This window comes from Uranotaenia lowii, chromosome 2, assembly GCF_029784155.1.
Source record: "Uranotaenia lowii strain MFRU-FL chromosome 2, ASM2978415v1, whole genome shotgun sequence".
NCBI lineage: Eukaryota > Metazoa > Arthropoda > Insecta > Diptera > Culicidae > Uranotaenia > Uranotaenia lowii.
Window position 1 is genome coordinate 180,188,022 of NC_073692.1, and position 17,525 is coordinate 180,205,546.

The window sequence follows — 17,525 nt, forward strand, 5'->3', positions numbered from 1 at the left end:
TGATACAATCTCTACACACTCGAACAAAAAGAAAATTCTTCTCTGTTGTCGGAAAGATGTACCTTATCTGATTTTGCCAAGTTTTTTTTCCTTGTTCCTTTCACTTGCTTTCAGCAACAATACCTTGAACGGATTTCAAGAGCAAATACATGCGAGTTGCAAGTAGTTGAAAAAAAATGTAGGAATCTGAGTGGTTGAGAAAACGAAAAAAAAAACAGACCCATTAGTCAAGCATAAGCCAAACGACCAAGTGGAATGTGCCAAAAGTACATGAAAGGAAGAGCAATTTATCATAACCCGGAGGGCTAAGTACCTACCTTGCCCCAATCGGATATCTAGTTGGTCGCTCTTTGTTAGTGGTCAACGACTGAATCAATAAGCTGCAAATGGATTTTTGGCACCGGAAGAGTTACGGACTGTTTGGATTAAAAAAAAAACTAGTTCCCCACCCCGGAGTAGCCGGAAGCCACAGGCTGAAATGTTTCGGAAATGGGTTTCGATTTGGATAAGGGAAATGTGTGTATGGCTTTCCGGATCGGATTTATCAGTGTTTTTTTTTTAGGTTCACACAGAAATGAAATATTTAATCCGGTCTAAAACCGCAAGGGTGTAGGATGGATTAAGCATAGAGGACACTTTTTGGTAGTTTCCTAGTAGATGTTTTTATAGAGCATCTACAATGAATTAGAATTCCAAAAACCCATCAAAGAAATACGCCGTCATTCGCATGTTATTTTATTAAAAGTTGTATTTTTTAATTTAAAAATAATGAATCTAGTTCTAATAATATTGAACCAGAATCATTTCCAAAAAAAAATCTTAGGTTTGCTCTTTCAAACTCGGGGTGAGAATTTTATAATAAAAAATAAATAACTGGAATTGGAGCCTCCCGTTTTGTCTAGATTGAAATTTTGAAATTAAAACAAAATAGGTTGATATTAAATGCATTTCCCCTGAAACGGTGTATCGACTTTCGGTATCAAAATCCAAAAGACTACAAGCCAACAACACGTACGAATCAAACAAATATTCTTCGAATACCCACCTTCTCTCTTCTGCCAGCCTTCAAAGGACTCGATACACAAGAATCCAATAACACTGATAAAGAAGACCCGCACATCTGCATACCAAGAAGTCCCAATTCCCTCCAGATGGAAAAAGGAATACCCGTCGTCCTCGTACCTCAAACAGGAAGAACAAAATGGAAGCAAGCACATCCGGTTTCATTTCACTCCCAAAGGTATGGAAGGATGCTTCGATGAGCAGCAGGAATTATTTTTGGGGCAGAAGATTCGATTTTTCTCTTTGTTCTGGAACCGCCTGAAATCTATGAGTATTGCTTCCGGTTCCTTTTCATATTTGGAGGACTTCTATATACCTATATTATGATCGTATTCACGTGGTTTCGAATTTGAACACGTGGAGTGAATTTTAAATTTGTTTTGGATTTGTCTTCTGACAAAGCTGACACAATTGACTAAATCGATTCAGGGTCATTTTTGAATTTCAGGAACCCTGGAGCCTAAAAAGCTTCGCTTTGGATTAAAACTCAACAAGATTTTTCGCAGAATTTTTAAAGTGAAGTTTACATGATTAAATTTTACGATTTTATGGGAAAATGGAATACTTTGAACTAAAAAATCAAATTTTTTTTGTTTCTTCTGTGGAACCGAGCTTCACTTTGGCTTTTGTGCCAATTTATAATTTCTTTAAAGCAAATGTTCTACTGAACAAAGTCAGTCAGTCAGTCAGTCAGTCAGTCAGTCAGTCAGTCAGTCAGTCAGTCAGTCAGTCAGTCAGTCAGTCAGTCAGTCAGTCAGTCAGTCAGTCAGTCAGTCAGTCAGTCAGTCAGTCAGTCAGTCAGTCAGTCAGTCAGTCAGTCAGTCAGTCAGTCAGTCAGTCAGTCAGTCAGTCAGTCAGTCAGTCAGTCAGTCAGTCAGTCAGTCAGTCAGTCAGTCAGTCAGTCAGTCAGTCAGTCAGTCAGTCAGTCAGTCAGTCAGTCAGTCAGTCAGTCAGTCAGTCAGTCAGTCAGTCAGTCAGTCAGTCAGTCAGTCAGTCAGTCAGTCAGTCAGTCAGTCAGTCAGTCAGTCAGTCAGTCAGTCAGTCAGTCAGTCAGTCAGTCAGTCAGTCAGTCAGTCAGTCAGTCAGTCAGTCAGTCAGTCAGTCAGTCAGTCAGTCAGTCAGTCAGTCAGTCAGTCAGTCAGTCAGTCAGTCAGTCAGTCAGTCAGTCAGTCAGTCAGTCAGTCAGTCAGTCAGTCAGTCAGTCAGTCAGTCAGTCAGTCAGTCAGTCAGTCAGTCAGTCAGTCAGTCAGTCAGTCAGTCAGTCAGTCAGTCAGTCAGTCAGTCAGTCAGTCAGTCAGTCAGTCAGTCAGTCAGTCAGTCAGTCAGTCAGTCAGTCAGTCAGTCAGTCAGTCAGTCAGTCAGTCAGTCAGTCAGTCAGTCAGTCAGTCAGTCAGTCAGTCAGTCAGTCAGTCAGTCAGTCAGTCAGTCAGTCAGTCAGTCAGTCAGTCAGTCAGTCAGTCAGTCAGTCAGTCAGTCAGTCAGTCAGTCAGTCAGTCAGTCAGTCAGTCAGTCAGTCAGTCAGTCAGTCAGTCAGTCAGTCAGTCAGTCAGTCAGTCAGTCAGTCAGTCAGTCAGTCAGTCAGTCAGTCAGTCAGTCAGTCAGTCAGTCAGTCAGTCAGTCAGTCAGTCAGTCAGTCAGTCAGTCAGTCAGTCAGTCAGTCAGTCAGTCAGTCAGTCAGTCAGTCAGTCAGTCAGTCAGTCAGTCAGTCAGTCAGTCAGTCAGTCAGTCAGTCAGTCAGTCAGTCAGTCAGTCAGTCAGTCAGTCAGTCAGTCAGTCAGTCAGTCAGTCAGTCAGTCAGTCAGTCAGTCAGTCAGTCAGTCAGTCAGTCAGTCAGTCAGTCAGTCAGTCAGTCAGTCAGTCAGTCAGTCAGTCAGTCAGTCAGTCAGTCAGTCAGTCAGTCAGTCAGTCAGTCAGTCAGTCAGTCAGTCAGTCAGTCAGTCAGTCAGTCAGTCAGTCAGTCAGTCAGTCAGTCAGTCAGTCAGTCAGTCAGTCAGTCAGTCAGTCAGTCAGTCAGTCAGTCAGTCAGTCAGTCAGTCAGTCAGTCAGTCAGTCAGTCAGTCAGTCAGTCAGTCAGTCAGTCAGTCAGTCAGTCAGTCAGTCAGTCAGTCAGTCAGTCAGTCAGTCAGTCAGTCAGTCAGTCAGTCAGTCAGTCAGTCAGTCAGTCAGTCAGTCAGTCAGTCAGTCAGTCAGTCAGTCAGTCAGTCAGTCAGTCAGTCAGTCAGTCAGTCAGTCAGTCAGTCAGTCAGTCAGTCAGTCAGTCAGTCAGTCAGTCAGTCAGTCAGTCAGTCAGTCAGTCAGTCAGTCAGTCAGTCAGTCAGTCAGTCAGTCAGTCAGTCAGTCAGTCAGTCAGTCAGTCAGTCAGTCAGTCAGTCAGTCAGTCAGTCAGTCAGTCAGTCAGTCAGTCAGTCAGTCAGTCAGTCAGTCAGTCAGTCAGTCAGTCAGTCAGTCAGTCAGTCAGTCAGTCAGTCAGTCAGTCAGTCAGTCAGTCAGTCAGTCAGTCAGTCAGTCAGTCAGTCAGTCAGTCAGTCAGTCAGTCAGTCAGTCAGTCAGTCAGTCAGTCAGTCAGTCAGTCAGTCAGTCAGTCAGTCAGTCAGTCAGTCAGTCAGTCAGTCAGTCAGTCAGTCAGTCAGTCAGTCAGTCAGTCAGTCAGTCAGTCAGTCAGTCAGTCAGTCAGTCAGTCAGTCAGTCAGTCAGTCAGTCAGTCAGTCAGTCAGTCAGTCAGTCAGTCAGTCAGTCAGTCAGTCAGTCAGTCAGTCAGTCAGTCAGTCAGTCAGTCAGTCAGTCAGTCAGTCAGTCAGTCAGTCAGTCAGTCAGTCAGTCAGTCAGTCAGTCAGTCAGTCAGTCAGTCAGTCAGTCAGTCAGTCAGTCAGTCAGTCAGTCAGTCAGTCAGTCAGTCAGTCAGTCAGTCAGTCAGTCAGTCAGTCAGTCAGTCAGTCAGTCAGTCAGTCAGTCAGTCAGTCAGTCAGTCAGTCAGTCAGTCAGTCAGTCAGTCAGTCAGTCAGTCAGTCAGTCAGTCAGTCAGTCAGTCAGTCAGTCAGTCAGTCAGTCAGTCAGTCAGTCAGTCAGTCAGTCAGTCAGTCAGTCAGTCAGTCAGTCAGTCAGTCAGTCAGTCAGTCAGTCAGTCAGTCAGTCAGTCAGTCAGTCAGTCAGTCAGTCAGTCAGTCAGTCAGTCAGTCAGTCAGTCAGTCAGTCAGTCAGTCAGTCAGTCAGTCAGTCAGTCAGTCAGTCAGTCAGTCAGTCAGTCAGTCAGTCAGTCAGTCAGTCAGTCAGTCAGTCAGTCAGTCAGTCAGTCAGTCAGTCAGTCAGTCAGTCAGTCAGTCAGTCAGTCAGTCAGTCAGTCAGTCAGTCAGTCAGTCAGTCAGTTACTTAAAAAAATCCGGAAACCTGGCAACCACTTCGCAACGTTCTCTTCAAAGATTGAAGCAATAGAGCTTTGAAAAACATCGCATTTTATTTGATCTCACTGTTTTTGTTTTACTCATACTCTTTGCCTCTCTCGCCATTTATTCTCACTGAAGAGTTCTTCGAGAAAGCACGTGTTTCTAGTTTGGTGACAGTTCTGCAGCAAGTGGCTGAAAAATGTGCATCGAAAACGAGTTTACCGTTTTTGCGCTGATCCGCTGCATGGAGCCAATCGCGCATCGGGCCAAGGAACTTTTTACGAAGATATGCAATCTGCCATGTGATAATTTTAATCAGAATTACTACTCGCGCGAGATTGAACTAACGCATGGAAGCTACTCACGCGTTTTGCGCGAGCTGTTGAAGCTGCCGGAAAGCTGCCAGGAGGTGACGAATACGGGTTGGATCGGACAAGAAATCGAACTGCTTTTGAAGAAATGTCGCAAGGAGCTGGTAAGAAAAAATGCTAATAAAAAAATTGCCATGATGGAAACTTCTTCTCGAGTACCAAAATTCAGCGGAAACTTGAAGAATTGGGAATCATTCAAAAAGCTTTTCGAACACCACGTTTTGTCTAACGTCGAGCTGCAGGAACACGAGAAGTTGATTATTTTACAGCGTAAACTGGGTGAAACTTTACTTTCTAAAAATGCCGAAGCAAGTTCTCTCGTCGCTCAATGGACTTCGCTTTGCAGTAACTTTGAGAAAAAGCTCGTTCATATGTACGTATCAGATATGTTTCGGGTTCAAAATCTTCACCAGACCTCATCAAAGCAGGACATTTTACAATTGGTGAAATGTTTCGACAATAGCATCGATGCTCTCGAAAAGCTCAATTACTCTCAGAACCCTCTCACGAAACTTTTAATTGGTCGTGTAGCTAAGTCCAAATTTCCAAAGAAAATGACGAAGCAAATGGATCAAGAATCATGCGATACGTGGTCGGCCGTTCGTCATTTTTTGCTCGAAAAAGTGATCCACAATACTTCCTATTATAGAATAGAACCAACTTTGTGCTACTACTGTAATGAAAATCACTACTTGAGAAATTGTCCAACATTCCGTGCAGTTCCTCTCTCAGCTCGGCTTAGAAAGGTGGTCGAGCTCAAGCTGTGCGCAGTGTGCTTCGGAACTGATCATCTGTCTGAGAAATGTATGATGAGATTTAGATGTGTCATCTGCGAGAAACCCCACAATACGATATTGCATCCCAAAAACCACCAAGAGCTGGCAGCGAACAAGGCGATTCTAAATGAAATGAAAAATAACTACTGAAGACTTCTTTTTTTAAATAAAAACAAATTCGAATACATCAAACGAAACTATGATGTTTTATTTCATGATTGAAAATCCTCCTTAATATTATTTCTAAATATATATTTTTTTCTGGACGTTTGGGTCTTTGAAGCTTTGGCAGGTGCAAACGTCAGATTTATCAAGTTTGATTTATTCATTGTTGCTTGCCTCATATTTGGTTCAATCACAGTATTTATGAGCAATACTTGTGGCTTGAGGCATAGCTCAGTTGGCAGAATACTTGTTTTCCAAGCCGATGTCCATAAGTCTGAGTCCAAGATGGATTTTTCAATGCCTGTCTGCCTAATGCTTCGTTGGTAAAACAAAAATTTCGAATGACAAAAAGATGTTTGAACGACTAAAATCGAAACAAAACCACAGCAATATCTGGCAAAAAAGAATAAAAATAGACAATTGAAGAATGAAGCTCTGAAAAAAAAATGAGCTCTGAACCCGCTTGGGCTTCAAACAGCTTTGCAACATAAACAGATTTTTTTTGTTGAATTCTCCAACCGAGAATCTGTACACACTTATTACGGATAATTGGAAATTTATACAGATTTTATACGGATTTCCACTAAATAAAATATTTATCATTCAATGAAAGATACCGACTCGAAAATTTGCGTGACCTCATATTGTCTATTGCATTTGAAGGTGGATTTCGTGCAGTGAAAATAGCGGCTCGCGTGAAGCAAAATGACAAGATTTAAACTGATTTGACAGTCCGCAGTAATCAGGAGCCCAGTACAATTAAGTGCGCTACGCATTTCAGAAGGGTAACCGTAGTGCAGCATTTGTATCCGGAATCAAAATTTAAATATAGATTGAGATTTAATTCATAAAAGAAAGATTTTTTGCCTCGAAAATACAAATTTAAACACGTTCGTGTATTTCCTGTGAGGCCCCGTCGTTATATCAAAAACGTGTGACGCTCTCTTACTCAAGTTAGTCGCTCATTTAACACGTTCGTCGTCACGCTCATTTCGGTAGTTTTGCTAGCCGGGCCCAAAGAAATTTTCAGATAGAGAAAACAAAGAGGGAGAACTCCCATATTTGAAACGAATGGCGAAGCTGAGCGGTAAACTCCAGTAAGAGAGCGTCACCTGCTTTTTGATGTGACGGGGCCCCCCCAGGAAATACACCCGTCTGCCAAATATGGGTGACGTGGCGACGAACGTGTTAAGCCACACGTTTCAAATCTTGAAATTCTCCCTCTGTGGGCCCGTCTAGTAAAACTACCAAAGTGAGCGTGGTGATGAACGTGTTAATGTGGCAACACTGGTTTCAAATGAGAAAACAGCATTGTATTCTCTTTGCGATCCGAAGTACCTACATATAGACTGAGAGAAGTACCTACCAATGAGAGAACTGAGAGAAGCATCAAATATCGGTGGCAACGGTTTGCATCGGGGGACTGAGATAAAGAGAGAAGATACGTCAATGATCACACAAATTGTGCAGCCAATGATTGAAATTGTGGCCAATTGTGCCTAAAATGGGTAAATTTGAGTAAAAATAAGATAAACCACCCAAACAACCAAAAGTCGCATACTAACTAAAACACGGGATTCCGAAAATAACATTTGGCTGCAAATAGGTTTTAAGGAATTTCCAGGTACCCATGTTACGTAAAAGTTACTCAGAAACTTTCATCGCCTTCAGAAGGGCTAAGGCATTAAAACAAAACTTCAATTCACCTTCTATGCAACATCTTCTTAAGCCTAATCCGCTCTTGAGTGTCAATATGATTGAAAGTTCAAAAGTTTTAAGGCTTGTATTTAACTATTTTCAAACGCATCAAAACAAAAAAAATTCTTCGGAACCCCTAATGAATTAATGAATGGCTCCCTGAAGGCCCAGAAAAAAAACTCCCCAAAAAGACCTTGAGTGTAAATTTGACATACCTTAAGTATATTTGTTCTAAATAGATTCCACTGTTATCACTTTTTTACAAAAAACATCAATATAAATATTTTATTTACAGTAAAGAAAGTTCCGAACATTTTATACAATTATATTAAATTGCTTCCTTGCAATTCAACTTCTAAAATAAAAAATCTGAAAAACGTCCCTAGCTGAAACTTCCATAAGTCATAGAAGGTTTACTCAAAAAAATATTGCTTTAGATTTCATGAAAGCTGAAGTTAAAAGCTATACGATGATACTAAACATGAGTTTTGTAGCCATATTGTCAAAACATGAATTTTGTAGCCATACTTTCAAAACAATTTTTCTATCTCTAAAACAGTTTTCAAAGAGTTAAATTCAAGCTACGTTTTAGACTACTTTTTTAATTTTTGTTCGTCAAAAATTGTAAAAATGTTTTTAGATGTTCAATCGTATAGCTTTTAATTTCAGCTTTCATGAACTCTAATGCAATATTTTTTGAGTAAACTTACGGTCGATTTAGTCAGGGATTTTTTTTATTTTAGATGATGAATTGCGAGGAAGCAAGTAAATATCTATCATATAAAATTCTCTTGTAACGGTGTTTGTAGTACTACTCCTCCGAAATGACCCAAACGATTCGAATGAAATTATTTTTAGAATATTCTGTAGCCATGCGAATCGGTTTATATCGAATAAAAACAACTTAAAGTCGCATCAGTTGTTCGTAATAAATAAATTTGTAGTTTTTTGAATGAAATAAAAGTCATGGCTTCCATTTTTTTTGAGATTTTTTTTCCTTTGGGCGGTTTGTTTTTCGTCTCCAAGGTCGAGGCGTCGCGAGCAGACGTCGTTAGAAGATAGTAACCATGGCATAGCATACTGATCAGTGAGAATATTTTGGCGCGTATTTCTCAACCAAGCATATTTTCAATGCAAGGGGTGGCGATATGAAGCCTTGATGTGATTTTTTTTTCTTGATTCCTAGCTCATTTCTACAGCACATGGTTATGAATGACGCCAAGATGTGACTCAGGTTGACATTTTGCTGATCGAATAAAACATATAAAATTTGTTTTGCCAAAATCTGAAATTGAAAAGTCGGGCATCTATTTTTAGAGATTTTCTTTTCTTCGAGGGGTTTGTTTTTCGTCTGCATGGGCGAGGCGTCGCTAGCAAACGTCGTTGCAAGATAATAGTAACCAAAGCATACTGTTCATTGATTGCTGGAAAAATTTAAAAATTGGGTGCCTATTTCTCAACCAAGTACCTATATTTCTTATGCACGTGGGGGCGATATGCAACCACAGACTAATACAGACAGGACACTCTTTTTCAGTTTTTCGCAAGATTTATGGGCAATGTCGGCACTAGAGTGCGCGTCGATCGCAAAAAATTAGCTGACATCATCGAAGCTGGCGGTTTTGTTTTTATCAATTCGATTAAAATTCAAATGGATATTTACATGGTAACCGTTTGTTATTATTCGAGTTTGTTTATTCTAGTTCAAATTTTTTACAGGTAAGCTTTATACAGTTCACAAAGCATAGGAAAAATTAAAATTGGGGCCACAAAACTTAATTCAGATTTCTTCGAGGATAATATGCAACCCTTCCCAACGGCTGGCTAATCAGAACGACCGTGCGTTGCAGAAGGAAGTCGGCGTGAACCGGAACCGCAACCAAAAAGAAGGGTTTCCGTCTGAACCGCATCATCGGCCTCGGCTTCAAAACCCTCAAAGAAGTAATCGCCGGAACCTACATCGACAAGAAATGCTCCTTTGCCGGTCATATCGCGATTTGCCTCTATCCTGACCGGGGTGGTACGTAAATAAGATGAAGATGCAGCGGAACATCGTCTTCCGGAGGTACTACCTGCACTTCATCCCCAAGTATGATCGTTTCGAAAAGTGGAACCGGAACTTGAGATGTACACCTGTCCCCGTGTTTAAATACGTTGAGGCCGGAGACAATGTGACCGTTCGTGAGTGTTGGCCCCTGTCCAAGTGCTTTTCGATTTGCTCAAGATGAGCAATAATTTCAATATGCAGAATTATTGAATGAGATGAGAAAAAGTGAATAAGGTAGAAATTTTCCGGAATGCAAGCAGCAACATGTTGATCATTAAAGAAACCAATAAATTTGTTTAAAACGTGTTTTCACTTGGTTCTGGAATCAATACCAGAAAAATTCATAACCAAACTTTAATATATTTACAAAATTGCCTAACGTAATATAATTTAAAATGAACCGACATTGATGAAGTAACAATCTGCTTTTTTTTTGCTTTTTTGGAGGTGTATGTTGATTAATATAAACCTGCATCACCGATCTAGCTTGGGTGTTTGGTTGACCAGCTTTGGTGTTCCAGCCTCCAACGGGACCGATCGATCTGCCTTATGTTCGTGACGTATCAAGCATGGGCCTAAGCAGTTTGGTCAGCAAATCCATCATCCGATACGCGTGCTGCCAGTGATAGCACGTAATTGGTTTCAACCGCTAATCGTCGAAACCGGAATTCAGTGTGAACCTAAAAAAATCGACCGTTCAGCATTGTGTGCATAAAACCGCACTATACGCGAGGCTTGATAATTTAGGCCGACCTTTACCTAAGCTTCAGGTGCTCGCTGAACTGGAAGCCCATCGTGGCCCATCCTAGCAGGAAGGGATAGTCGTGGGTGCCGTCCACCTGCAAAATTTTGAAACTCCTTTATGTATCCTTTAGCTGCGTATTTCCGGGTATGTTCTGTTTTCACGGAATGAGATTGCTGGCGATATCGGCGACGGACACGATTAAGTTTCAAATATTGAACGATTTTGAGGATTTTCCTCTTCGAGTTTTTGTTTGTTTATTTTTTCACTGATAAATATATTCCATGGTTACTTAGACAATTTTTGAAGATTTCAATCGTTAGGGGCAATGTCGATACCAGATGGCAGTGCAATCACTTGAGTGAAATTTTGCGAAAAAATGGAAAGAATTTTCTATGGAGAGTCATGTCTGTATTAGTCTGTGATGCAACCTAGATGTGTTTTTTTTTCTTGCTTATTTTATTTGTACACAGCACATGGTAATAAATGACGCCTAGATGTGACACGGATTGATATTTTATCGATCGAATCAAATCCATATAAACGATTTCAAATATCAAAACCATTTTTATTTCGTGTTAATTTAAGTAGTAAATTGTTGCCAAAAAATATGAACTTGGTAAAGATAAATATGAAATAATGTTATGACACTTTGAGGACGTTTAAAAATAAGAAATTGGGAAGCTTTACATTCAATTTCGTATAATTCAATACGCCTAGAATGCTGGACACATTAACTGAACAAGGGTCTATTCTCTTCTAATTTGTTTAATTATAGAGGATTTTAACCAACTTGGCCATTCGTCCTCTAAACAAGAGTCTGTTCTTTGAAATAGATTAGATAGAATTGAAGTTTTAAAAGGCCGAATGAACTATTTGATTTTTTGCAAACGTAAATTGAAGTTATCAATAAAATAATCTACTTTTTAATAACAAAAAGTGAGGATATGCATTTTCCGGAAGGATTTCTAACTATCAATTATCAAACTAATTAAGCAAACTATCAACTTTTACAAAAAATGTATACATTATTTCTTCACCTAAAAATTGTTGGGCCTAAAAAATTTTTTGATTAAATAAACTTAACTTTTTTTTTAATCATTCACCAAAACTGTGTACACGTTTACTGTTTGTTCACACACAATTCAAGTACAAACTTTACATGAAAAGTGTGTTTTTGTTTTACATATTTTGGCTATATAGAAGAGACTTTTGATTCACTTTTTTGTTGAAAAGTTTTTTTGTGATTGATATTCCAGGGGCAGCAGATTTTTATGATGAACTTTTAATATGACCTGATAGTGTTAAAAATGATATTAATTCCTGTAATTTCTTAGGTGGAATAAGTGAAAACGCGCAATTTAGCTATGAAACATCTACATTTTAAGAATTTTATCGTCATGGCCAGAAAGGATATCCCGAGTTTTGAATCTGAAGCTGATATTCAAAATTTTTATAAAGGTCTTTGTAAATCAAGGTCTTTTGGTTGAACAGCATTCAGTGAAATTGAAGTACCAAGCTCTAATTTATTCCGGAGAAAAAGTTAGGATATAGCAATGACAGTTGATAAAACAGACAAACAAGAACAAGTATTAAATTTATTTTAAAGTCTTTTCACTGACGCATCTAAAAAGACCTATGTGTTTTCACTTGCCCCAATAAATGGGACAAATATATACTTCAATATTTCTTTTTGTCAACATCTAACTAATATTTTTTTTGAAAATATTACTTTTTCCAGAGCATATGAAAATTGAACTGTGGTGATATTCGTTAGGATTTGACCGGTGTTTCATTTTTGAAAATTAGGATTTAAAGTAAAAAAGAAACATAATTTTTATTAAGGTTTTGTTTATATTGTAATTTCCAGGAAATAAAATGAACTCATGAAACCATCGTAGCCTGAACAGATTATTTATTTTCAATCTATTAAATTTAAAAAAAAAATGGTTATCAATTAAATGTTATTAAATCTTTAAAATACAACGTAATCCTAAATGAAATCGCAGATCACCACCAACAATGTTCAGGAAATTTAGAAATCAGAACTGCTTGAATTAAAATCTTTAAAATAATGGGTGAATATATCTAAACATATGTTTTCCTCTTTTCAAAACCAATCGTTTCTTTGATTGATTGGATTAAAGTTCAAAGGAATTAATTGGCATTTTTTGCTTGAATAAAAAAAGGAATTAGCCATACACAAAATCACCAGATTTAATGCCATGACAAGTGCTGTTGGGAACACTTTAAGTTGAAATGTGTAAAGTCTATAACTTAAGTATCAGGCGAAACTTTTTGGAAATGATTTGGTGAAAATATGGATTTTAATTCAAACTGCTTCGAAGCATGAGGATGGTGAATAATAAGCTGTTTGAAAATGTTTAGTAAAATTTTTTTTCTTATGTGTTTCATTTCTATAGCTCTAAAAAATACACCATCCAAAGCTTATTGGGAGCTGAAAGCGCTGCGTTAGGCAAAATATTCGGCAAATACTCCAAAAATTGTCCCGATATTAAAACAATATAGCAGAACGAAATAAATCTACTGAATGGAATAAAGCAAATGAAACATACATATTATCAACATACAGTTATTTATTTAACAAGTTACAAAAAATTGGATTTTAAAAGACCCGTTGAGTTTAAACTCTTTGGTTTAATTTTGATAGAATTGAGCGGGACGATTCGAGTAAAGGGAAAGAAGGGAAATGTAAAGAAAACTAGGAAAAATATAAAATGGACGCCAAATTGAACATGGTAAGACGAAGTTTACCGGGTCTGCTAGTAACTGTATAAAATGTTCGGAACATTTTTAACAGGCATTAAAATGTTTCTATTGATATATGTTTTGGAAAAATTGATTGTAGTATACCATGAGAGTGTCCGTCTCGAATTCTCGGAATTCCCGGAAATTTGAAAATTTTGGAATTCCCGATTCCTGGGAATCATAGTTTCAATCCCTAGAATTATTTCTCTAGAAAAGACTGATAGCACCCGAAACCATTCTTATTGTTTTTTTTAATGTGTCATACAAAACTCATTGAGAATATTCCGTTTCTTGTGGCAGTAGACATTTGGTAGCCATTTGGTGTAATTGATGTTTATTCAAATAGATAAGTATTGAAGGATTTTATGTATTTCCACACCGTTTTCATTCACTTCGAAAAATATATGAGAAATCGCGCAGCAGGTACGCAGATTGTATTTCCTCGAAAGTAACATTTATGCACTTGTTTTCCTCTGGCTTTGAAAGCCAGATGAATTTCAAAACTTAAAAATGAAAAATACATCGTATCTTTTTACATATGAAGAGCAAATATGTAAAATGTTTAGAAAAACGATAAAAGGTTGGAACAATCGAACAAATAAAAAGATTTCTTTTAATTAACCCCTAATTGCATGAATAAATTCTTTATTTGACATATTCAGGTTATTTCTCATAGTTGAAAACAGTTTGATTTATTTGATTGAAAATAAGTTAAAAACATTATGAAGAGTTTATTTTGAACATATTATGGGCTTGTTTGCACAAAAGGTTCGATAAATTATGTACATTTGAATCAAAGTGCATATATTTTACATGTTTTTGAATATTTCCCGGGATCCCAGGAATTCCCGGGAAACAGGCCATCAGATTTCCCGATTCCCGGGGACGGGAAAATGGCCGGGAAATGGACACTCTATATACCATACGTACTTTTTTAAGAGTACATGTACTGTTTTTCAATCTAGAGATGGCCGTACTCTTCTTTTTGTGAAATTTTGCGATATTTACTCTTCTTTATGAGAGCCATTTAAACAGAAATATGAACTTGTTTGTTTTAGAATATGAAGTGTGTTTACCACATTTTATACAAGGAATACGAAAGAAATACAATTAACAAAAATTTTCAATACCTTACCTAAATTTCCCGTATTCATGAAGGCATCTCTGAATCGTAATTTTTGCAATCGTTAAGTACCTATACAATGAACTTCCGAACAGAAATTTCAGAGCACAAAAGCAATATTCTCTAATGCTTCGTTGCACACAAATCTAATATATCTGCTAACTCATTCTAATGAACATCTGGAACTTTTAGGAGAACTTCAAGCGATATGTGAAATATGTCTAATATTTCACGTCATAAAAAAACAAATACAAAAATGACAAAAAATTGCCAAAACAACGATGACGAATGTCAAAAATAGCAAATATGAACCAAAAATAAACAAAAATTATAAACAAAACAAGGAAAGTTGCATCACAAACATGATTAAGAAGAACTAAGTAGAAATGATCGGAAACTTACTACGAATTGATCTTCAAAAAGACACCGTGAGCTAGGATTTTCGGAAGGTGAAAAATAACAAATATTGTTGAATTCTGAATAATTTATTTCATATTCAAAAAGGGATCACTTATTCTTTTCAATTTTATTTCAAAACGCTTCGATTGCAATCAGCTCGTCCTTATTTTTGGGATGTATCAACGTGTTGTGTGGCTTCTTACAGAGCTGACATCTCAATTCAATCTTACATTTTGCAGGACGATGACGAAAAGCGAAACACAAAGCGCACAGTTTGCGCTCAAACACAATTCTTAGTCTTGCTGAGTGTGAAATCTGACGGAACTTTGGACAATCTCTCAAAAAATGGTATTCAGCACAGTAGAAGCACTTGCCCTTGATCGCTTTGGGAACCGGAGGTTTTGCTGTTCTTGTTGATACTTCATTGTTGATCACTTTTTGAAGAAAAAAATTGCGAACGTCCGACCACGATTCGCATGACCCGTTCCGCAATTGCTTCGCTATGTTTTCCGGAGATTTGCGTTGAACCATCTGACAGATCATTAGTTCCGAGAGAGGACTTAGAGGGTAACCAAACTTTTCGAGACTTTCGATGCCATTGTCAAAACTTCTTATAAACTGTAAAATATCTAATTTCGATGAGTTCTTGTTGAGATTTTGTATTCGATGCATATCTTCCAAGTGCATGTGAGCGAGCTTTCTCTCGAAGCTACGGCAGAGCGAAGCCCATTGAGCACCGAGAGAATTTCCTATAGCGTATTTAGTAAAAACTGAATTTCTAAGCTTACGCTGTAGAATATTTATCTTTTCGTGTTCCTGCAGTTCGGTGTCCGACAACACGTGTTTTTCAAAAAGGTTTTTGAATGGTTCCCAAACATTCGCGTATCCACCAAATTTTGGTATTCGAGAAATAGCTTCCATCTTGGCCAATTTGTTGTCGGCAAATTTTCGTCCCAGCTGCTGGCGGCATTTCTTTAAAAGCATTTCGATTTCTTTTCCAATCCAACTCGCGTTCGTCACTTCCGGCTTGCTTTCCGGCAGCTTCAACAGCTCGTTCAAAACGCGAGAGTAACTATCACGCGTTCGGTCAATCTTTTGCGAGAAGAAATCCTGATCACAATTATCGTACGATCGCTTGGATATTTCCGCGAAAAGTTCCCTGACGCGATGCACAATGGGCTGCATATAGCGGATCAGCGCTAAAACAGTAAACTCGTTTTCGATGCACATGTTTTCGAACACTTCCTGTAAAACAGCTTCTTGACCTCAAAACACGTGCTATCCCGAAGAACTCTCCAGCAAATGTGGATCGAAAGAGAGAGTTTAAACAGGAAACAGCTAGATGCGATGAATGCGATGTTTTTAACGCTCTATTGTGAAATAAAAGTAGGGTTTGAATTTCAAATCCGAGATATTAACCAAACAGTAGCGCCACAAAAAGCTCCATACTAGAGCTTAGAGAATTTGGGAAGTTTTTAGGAACAGGCATATAATTAAAAGGAAATTAGCTCCTAATGTTATTTTTTTAATAATAATTGGGCAAAATTTTGTCATTATAAGGTACTTGCAAGACACGCCGACAGAAATACATTTGATTTCCAACAAAAATTTTCGAAAAATTTGCAAACAGCTCTCACATGAGAGCAGACATTTCAGAAGTGCATTTTTCATAAATGAAATACAACTCTGAAATAAATCTATAAAAAATCTAAATAATTTTAAATCTTCTTCCAGTACAAAAAAACAACTCAAACACTCCGTTGATTCCAGAGAAAAAAACCATCAAATTTGTTACTTTGGTTCACAGAAATTAGGATAAAATTCCAGTTTCTTCAACCAGGTTTTTTCCTTGTTAGAATACTTTCCAAAACAGAACTTTCGTAAATTTAGCTTAGAAATATCTCCAACAATTTTTTTTGAATGAATGTTAGCAAGAAAAACACCAGTTTTTAAAACTGAATTTATCGCTTATTAGCTATCAATATTTTTTCAAAACACCAGAAGAAGACCCAAAAGTTGATTCTACTTACTTTTTAAGAGATCTCTGAAGTAAAAAGCCGTAGTAAAATGAATTTTAAATTCATTAAAAAAATTACACCCTTTTTACCTTTTTTCCTATCTACAAAACGTGAAACATTTACCTGGCATCGCGGATCAGAGCACAATGGGCAATGGGCGTTCGAAGCCAAAATTCATTGTATCTTTCCTTGAGAACCCGTAAGAACTGTCATAAATTGGGTGAAATTTTAGCTACATCCCACTTGCACTAATGGAGAACCATCACCCAAATTCTCAGCGCTTCTATCGCCTGTTGATATCTGGGTATACACCTCAACGAATCGTTTTTGTATCGAACTAGGAGAGGAAATTTAGTTTATTTGAAACTTAATTTCAATTGTCAATTTCGATTTACAATTTAAACAACTTTTTGTATTTAAACTTAAATCTTGACATACAAAAATACTACCTCGTCTTTAAAATAGTTTTTTTTTCGATAGAGGAATGTTTCTGAACAAGTTCATCCATAGCCTCATTATTGATAACTGATAACTGATAAAAAAAATCTTTCATGTATATCATTGAAAATTTTTATTGATATTTTTTTTTCAAGTTAGCAATTTCAGCTTAAATTTTATGTTGTGCTTCTTGATCTTCCAAATGTTTAGCTCCACATTCAAAAGGGTTTGGATGCATTACACAAGGCCACAAGCTCTTCTTTTCTAAAGTGAGACATAAAGAGCTAATTTATTTAATTTTGACACCCTGAAGCTCTTAAAATAGGTCTATATCATGGGTGGCCACAGTCTTCGTGTGGCGTGCGAAGACTTTTCCAGATTTACAATATTAGAATTATTTTTCCCTTGGTCTAAGAAAAAATTGAACTAAGAACATCCAAGGATTCAAAAATCCTTTACATTTCTTATTTTGTACAACATTTGAAACATTACATGTGCTTTAAAAACACATTGTTTGAAATAATTTTGAAATTTGGT

General features: G+C 37.6%; 1 protein-coding gene and 1 pseudogene across 10 annotated transcripts in view; one reads left to right on the forward strand and one right to left on the reverse strand.

The window, feature by feature from the left end:
• Positions 1-17,525, reverse strand: part of LOC129749152 (Kv channel-interacting protein 4-like) — a 446,730-nt gene that overhangs the window by 191,819 nt on the left and 237,386 nt on the right. The window lies entirely within an intron of this gene.
• LOC129742129 (40S ribosomal protein S11-like) lies at positions 4,642-9,757 on the forward strand (annotated as a pseudogene).